The sequence below is a fragment of the Schistocerca nitens genome, chromosome 2 (assembly GCF_023898315.1).
Source record: "Schistocerca nitens isolate TAMUIC-IGC-003100 chromosome 2, iqSchNite1.1, whole genome shotgun sequence".
NCBI classification, from domain to species: Eukaryota; Metazoa; Arthropoda; class Insecta; order Orthoptera; family Acrididae; genus Schistocerca; species Schistocerca nitens.
The window spans coordinates 490,947,854-490,955,764 of NC_064615.1; the positions used below are offsets into that span (position 1 = coordinate 490,947,854).

At 43.5% G+C, this 7,911-nt stretch overlaps 1 long non-coding RNA gene across 1 annotated transcript; it reads left to right on the top strand.

Moving 5' to 3' along the window:
• The first annotated feature begins 2,082 nt into the window (after positions 1-2,082).
• Positions 2,083-6,779, top strand: LOC126234460 (uncharacterized). The gene is made up of 4 exons (XR_007544729.1): positions 2,083-2,129; positions 6,158-6,262; positions 6,434-6,508; positions 6,696-6,779. It is a non-coding gene; the product is annotated as an uncharacterized LOC126234460 (long non-coding RNA).
• The last annotated feature ends 1,132 nt before the right edge of the window (positions 6,780-7,911 follow it).

Consider the following 7,911-nt stretch of genomic DNA (forward strand, 5'->3'; position numbering starts at 1 on the left):
GTATATTTCGTCCCTTACCATGTGCTTTATACAATTCTGCACTCATCACACTGACCAAGGCACCTCTGTCAGTGATTATGTTTACAGTAATATCGTAGATTTTTGCTTCTAAGATTGCTTGTATGTTTTCATTATTATTCTTTGCACATTCATGCGGTTCTGTTAGGAGGTCGTGCTTCATACTAATTCCGTCATTATAATGAGAATTATCCTTACAACACATTCACCACTTCCAGTATTATCCTGACCTCAGCGTATGGTAACTTACTGTCCCCATACCGTCCACCCAACAGTTTTCACCCCCTCTGTCCTATCACCTCCTCCCAATTCGTGTCCCCACACCCACAATGTGCGCAACTCTCTGCCAGTGCACCCACCAGTCTTTTTTCTTCTCTGCCCCTCTACTCTTATGCTCCCCATTCGTCCCCACTCTTTCCCCCACAGTTTTCTGATGCTGCACCTGGCAACCTTGTTCTGCCACCACCTTGTCCTAATATGCTCCACCAGTCAGTGCTGACCTCTCTCCTCCCACCCATACCCTGCTATGCCTCGCCCTTCCCCACCCAAATTCGGATTACTGCTTTTGTTCACCACAATAATTGCATTCTGTCCAGAGCAGCTGGAGATAGCCCTCGTGTGTGTGTGTGTGTGTGTGTGTGTGTGTGTGTGTGTGTGTGTGTGTGTGTTTTTCTGAAGATGGATTTGTGCAGAGGTTCAAAGCGTAACAGTTTTTTTGTTGTGCCTGTGTGCAACTAAACGTCTCATCTGTCCTTTTCATTACGTTGTTTACATACATTCTGGAGTTAGTCAACAATAGCCAATTATCAGCCAACTCATCTACATAGTGGCAAAACGAAAGTCATAAATATTTAACATCTTTATCTTGGTTGCAAGAAGACTTATGCTTCCACATTCACGTTTTCAGCAATACATGTACTCACATGAACTTGGGTTCATAACGGGAACTGACGGACTTTGAACACGGAATGGTAGTTGGAGTTAGACACATGGGACATTTCATTTCGGAAGTCGTTATGAAAATCAATATTCCGAGATCCACATCATCTAGTGCGTGCCAAGAATACCAAATTTCAGGCATTACCTCTCACCATGGACGGCACAGCAGCACAGTGGCTAGTAGCCTTCATCTAACAACCAAGAACAGTGGCGTTTGCGTAGAGTTGTCAGTGCTAACAGACAAGTAACTCTGCGTGAAATAAGCACAGAAATCAATGTTTCCGTTAGGACAGTGCAGCGAAATTTAACGTTAATGGGTTATGGTAGCAGATGACCAGTGTGAGTGCCTTTTCTAACAGCACAATGTCGCCTCTCCTGGACTCATGACCATAACGGTTGGTCCCTAGACTACTGGAAAACTGTGGCCTGGTCAGATCAGTCTTCATTTCGGTGTCTAAGAGCTGATACTTGGTTTCGAGTATGGCGCAGACCCCACCAAGCCAAGGACACAAGTTGTCAGCAAGACACTGTGCACTGGCTCGATAATAGTGTGGGTTTTTGAAAGACGTGCATTTCATTCTCAGCCATTATGTACGCCTTTCCTAATTCATTCTTTTTGCAACTCTTTCACCATTTTACAATTCAGTGAGATGGCTACATGACTATACTATTTTCTATGGCAATATTACGCTGGTCAGTGAGAGAGGATAGGCGCAGGATATTTTTCGTTATTTTGTGAATCGAATTTGGCAGTCTCCCTGGAGTGGCAATGATAGCTTCCCCTTTCTCTCGTTGATCGTTGCTGTAGGGAGCATGTCGGACAAGTTCGAATGTTATGTCTGGCCAAAGTTGTCACCCTTCCTAGTCTCACAAAGTGTGGTACCAAACCTGAAGCTTAACTTCTCACTCCCTTTTAACGTTGCTAAGTAGCCGCCTTAACGAAACTCTGACCGTCTTCTCACGAATCACGAGCCATTTTCCGGTGTTCGGATGGCCAGCCATAACGGCATCGTGTTTCGCGGCAATCTCGTTGCATGTGATTGGCCGGGTTGGGAGCAAGCCAAATCTCGTGACCCAACGCTCCCAGCTATCCTTTCGAGACATGGAGCCTCGGTCAGTTCTGTCCTATTCCTGTTCGCTGGTGGAGGCGAGAGGTCGCAATGCTGATATCGGTAAGCATGTGTGTACTCAATGAAAGCCAACTTAGTTCGTTATAGTGCACTGAGAACACTAGGGATTCGTTAGTGAGAGAGCACCATATTCTTTTCGTTTCTCATAAATTTTGTCTCGTAAATTCGATAATTTGTGAGTAATGTTGGACTTCGCGTCTGACCTATGACCGTTACGAGCGCGAGGTCAGCTATGGACCATATCAAGGTAAGGATTCTAATCCTCAAAGTTGTAGTATCGCCTTCAGCATGTCTTCTGTAGGTTGGTATTACACTATCAAATTTCTTTGTCAAAGATATGATGAAACATTCGTCAGATTTATTTGACAAAGATCTTTGACATGGCACTAAAAAGGGATATTACACTGTCATCATATTTTTCGTCAAAGTTCAAGATGGCTGTTCACAGTTTATTATTAACTGCAGCAGTTGCATGTACCACAATTGCACTGTGTGAACATGTGGAAGAGAAGCAGGGGGTAAAAAGGAAACGTACATGGGTGAATCCGTAGGTTTTACAACGAGATGATAAAAGCATTCAACAAAACTTGTTACGTGAGCTTGTAGTGGAGGACGTCAAGTCGTACATAAATTACTTAAGAATGGATCAGCATTTGCTCAGTGAAGTGTATCCTCATATCACAAAGCAGAATACTCACTTAACATCTGCTATATGCATTTTAGACAGGTACGTGCCGAGTAAAACTGTGAGGGACGGAAAAAACCCACCGTGCTTCAGCAACAAAGTTAGGAAACTACTGCGAAAGCCAATAGAGCTTCACTGCAAGTTTAAACGCAGCCAAAACCTCTCAGACAAACAGAAGCTAAACGATGTCAAAGTTAGCGTAAGGAGGGCTATGCGTGAAGCATTAAGTGAATTCGAAAGTAAAATTCTATGTACCGACTTGACAGAAAATCCTAGGAAGTTCTGGTCTTACGTTAAATCAGTAAGTGGCTCGAAACAACATATCCAGACACTCTGGGATGATAATGGCACTGAAACAGAGGATGACACATGTAAAGCTGAAATACTAAACACCTTTTTCCAAAGCTGTTTCACAGAGGAAGACCGCACTGCAGTTCCTTCTCTAAATCCTCGCACAAACGAAAAAATGGCTGACGTCGAAATAAGTGTCCAAGGAATAGAAAAGCAACTGAAATCACTCAACAGAGGAAAGTCCACTGGACCTGACGGGATACCAATTCGATTCTACACAGAGTACGCGCAAGAACTTGCCCCCCTTCTAACAGCCGTGTACCGCAAGTCTCTAGAGGAACGGAGGGTTCCAAATGATTGGAAAAGAGCACAGGTAGTCCCAGTCTTCAAGAAGGGTCGTCGAGCATAGACCTATATCTCTGACGTCGATCTGTTGTAGAATTTTAGACCATGTTTTTTGCTTGAGTATCATGTCGTTTTTGGAAACCCAGAATCTACTATGTAGGAATCAACATGGATTCCGGAAACAGCGATCGTGTGAGACCCAACTCGCTTTATTTGTTCATGAGACCCAGAAAATATTAGATACAGGCTCCCAGGTAGATGCCATTTTCCTTTACTTCCGGAAGGCGTTCGATACAGTTCTGCACTGTTGCCTGATAAACAAAGTAAGAGCCTACGGAATATCTGACCAGCTGTATGGCTGGATTGAAGAGTTTTTAGCAAACAGAACACAGCATGTTGTTCTCAATGGAGAGACGTCTACAGACGTTAATGTAACCTCTGGCGTGCCACAGGGCAGTGTTATGGGACCATTGCTTTTCACAATATATATAAATGACCTAGTAGATAGTGTCGGAAGTTCCATGCGGCTTTTCACGGATGATGCTGTAGTATACAGACAAGTTGCAGCATTAGAAAATTGCATCGAAGTGCAGGAAGATCTGCAGCGGATAGGCACTTGGTGCAGGGAGTGGCAACTGACCCTTAACATAGACAAATGTAATGTATTGTGAATACATAGAAAGAAGGATCCTTTATTGTATTATTATATGATAGCGGAACAAACACTGGTAGCTGTTACTTCTGTAAAATATCTGGGAGTATGCGCGCGGAACGATTTGAAGTGGAATGATCATATAAAATTAATTGTTGGTAAGGCGGGTGCCAGGTTGAGATTCATTGGGAGAGTCCTTAGAAAATGTAGTCCATCAACAAAGGAGGTGGCTTACAAAACACTCATTCGACCTATACTTGAGTATTGCTCATCAGTGTGGGATCTGTACCAGATCGGGTTGACGGAAGAGATAGAGAAGATCCAAAGAAGAGCGGAGCGTTTCGTCACAGGGTTATTTGGCAAGCGTGATAGCGTTACGGAGATGTTTAGCAAACTCAAGTGGCAGACTCTGCAAGAGAGGCACTCTGCATTGCGGTGTAGCTTGCTCGCCAGGTTTCGAGAGGGTGCGTTTCTGGATGAGGTATCGAATATATTGCTTCCCCCTACTTATACCTCCCGAGGAGATCACGAATGTAAAGTTAGAGAGATTCGAGCGCGCACGGAGGCTTTCCGGCAGTCGTTCTCCCCGCGAACCATACGCGACTGGAACAGGAAAGGGAGGTAATGACAGTGGCACGTAAAGTGCCCTCCGCCACACACCGTTGGGTGGCTTGCGGAGTATAAATGTAGATGTAGATGAATGTGCGAAATATTGTCAGATAAATAACTTGAAAATAGCACAGCATCTAAATGTGCCACTGCACAGAGAGAGAGAGAGGTTTGCAGATGATGCAAGGATATTTAAACAATTTTCGATGTAGTTACATCTTTCATTCTGAGCAATACCACCTCCAAGATACTTGATCATGGACTAAAAATATTATCGCAGTATACTATTGAAATCCTCCCTGAGACACCTCACGCACTTTTGTGGGAAATCCCTTTTCTTTGAGCATGATCTGTTTCAGGGTTACTAAATTCGACTGAATATGCCTCTGAATACACTTTCAAAAAGATCGCTGGACGGTAGTTCCCTTCAGTTTTGCAGCGCATTCCACCACATTTGAATGCAGACTCTAGAAAAATCGCGTCACACTTGTGGAACCTCGCAGTCTTCCTCTACTAATCTGGAATATATGTGCTCATAAGGAATATTTGTGCGCACAAACAAATTAGGTAAAGTGTTTAACGCCTCAATACATTTGCAAATGTCGCTTTAAACAGTTTCTTTCAAATAAACTCGCACACATAACACTGCATTGTCTTCCCAGGTCCATGTGGAACGGAAATACATTAAGGCAAAATACACTCGAAAAATACATCACGCGGGAATATTGTTTAAAAATTGTGACTAAAATAAATGAGTGCAAATACACCGTGTAGAAACTCTTATGACTATCCTGCATCATTTAAAAAAATAATGTTTAATGCTATATCACAGTAGTCTGCTATACAAGGCACAGTCTCAACTGGGGACCCACAAAGCGGCGGCTCGACCATCAGAGGCCGTAGCTCGCCACAGAGTGAAGAGCCGACCGGAAACGTGGTTTCCCGCTGGATCCACGAGCGCGCCAAAACCGTGGCCGGCCAGGCCTGCAGCAAATTGTCCTGCGTGCTCAGACCAGCATTCATCTGCAAGTAGGGTAGACTGCCGCAGTCCTATTGACTCCCTGGGTAAAGTGGTGGGTGGAGGAGATAGAGGTTATATAAGTCCTCATCGTGGTACAGTGGCTCTCATCGTGCCTTCGTCAGTTCACCTGTGTAGTTGTTTGTGTGGTTATCAGCATTCTCAGTCTTCCTTTGTTCGCTTGTGTGATACTCATTTTCGTTACAGGACGAAACGTTCAGCCAGCGACAGCATAAGCAGCGATAGAAGCAAACGCCTTCCTCAGGACAGTCTACTATGTAAATTGATTGTTCTAATCATTCAATGTACCTGCGTATGCCCCATAATTTTAGTACCTATGACAGCACTAGTTTAGGTCGTAGTTCATACTACAGAGCTTTTGAAAGGATCTTTCCTGTAATTTTAGTGTGTCACGAATTTTTATTTCGTATCTGGTATTACAGCCCTTCGTTTTTTCCTTGTCATTGTAGCCTTCATCATTGAGATGTTGGCCGATCTAGATCAGCAGCTGGAGGCTGAGAGACTTTTGCAGCAGTAGCCTCCAGCAATATTAACCGAGTGGGCGCAGTAAGAACGTAAGTGCATTTACTATTTTTTTTTAATATGTGGCCGTTAGAGAAAACATTTTCTTCTTGTTCACGTAATGTATAGTGGTTCCAGTCGTGAGAGCTGGGGAATGTATATACATTTATCTTTTCGTAACATGATGCATTCAGTTGTCTGAGACATATTCTTTGCTTTTTTAGGTGTTCCTATGGATGAGGAAGGAGACCTGGGGGTATGTGTCGAGGCTGCAAGCCAAGCGCAACAGATTTTGTCTTGTAAGTAGCAGAGTACCAATTTCAAATTCACTGTGTTTCATATATAAGTATTTTCAGCAAACTAGAGAATACTATTTTCTGCTTATATTTCTGTGACTTGATGAGAAAAGATTTCCAGTACGATTTTCTGTGTGTATGTCTCTAACATTTACAAGAAATAATTACGTTCAATATCTTATTGTTGTAGGTAGTGTCAGTGAGCAAGATAAATGGCCCCAAGGCGAGGGTGAAATACCAGAGTCGGTACAAGAGTTGGCGGCTGCTGCAGAAGAAAATGAAAGGCAGCGCCATCTTGCCCTTTCGAGGGAGGATGGGGGAATACTGGGTTGGGTGGGAGAGCTACTGGAAAACCTCACTGACTGAAGAAAATGAAAGGCAGCGCCATCTTGCCCTTTCGAGGGAGGATGGGGGAATACTGGGTTGGGTGGGAGAGCTACTGGAAAACCTCACTGACTGCTCAATCCTTGGATCCAAGTGGAAAAAGTGATTATAATGCAACCATCGTCATTAGAGCATATAATTATTATTATTCTGAAATGTTGCTATTTGTTTACAGCATATATATATTTTTTAAATCTTGAACATTGTACTTAATGTGTTTTCGTCATTCGTTTGATACAAAGGCACCACTGTCGCCACCAGCACTACAACAGCTAGCTGTCTCGCAAGTGTCTAGAACGGTGGTTACGGGGCCAGGAATGAAACGCGTGCCCGGCGGCATGCACTGCCATGCAGAGCACCACAGGTGGCTGCACGCGAGGCGGCAGCATCAGCTGTGGCCGCTGCAGCACCTGCTGCCGTACCATCACGTACCCCCTTGGGATCCAAGTGTGGTTCAGTTGGAAGAAGAAGAAGAGGAGGAGCAGTTGCTGCTAGGCAGAATTCCATAACACATACAACCATCAAAAAGAAACGCAAAGTATATATATTTAACAAAAGCTGGTAAAAATGCTCTTAACGCCTTTTAAAGAGACAGTCTTCACTCCTTCCTATCTGACCATGTAAGTGTAGAAAAGTTGTGGAACGTTTTCAAAGAGATAGTATCAACAGCAATTGAGAGATATATACCACATAAATTAATAAGTGATGTTACTGATCCCCCATGTTACACAAAACGGGTCAGATCGTTGTTGCAAAAGCAACGAAAAAAGCATGCCAAATTTAAAAGAACGCAAAATCCCCAAGATTGGCAAAGTTTTACAGAAGTTAGAAATATAGCGCGTACTTCAATGCGAGATGCTTTTAATAATTTTCACAACGAAATTCTGTCTCGAAATCTGGCAGAAAACCCAGAGATATTCTGGTCATACATATAGCACACCTGTGGCAAGACGCTATCAATACCTTCACTGCGAGATAACAATGGTGAAGTCTCTGATGACAGTGCCACTAAAGCAGAGTTA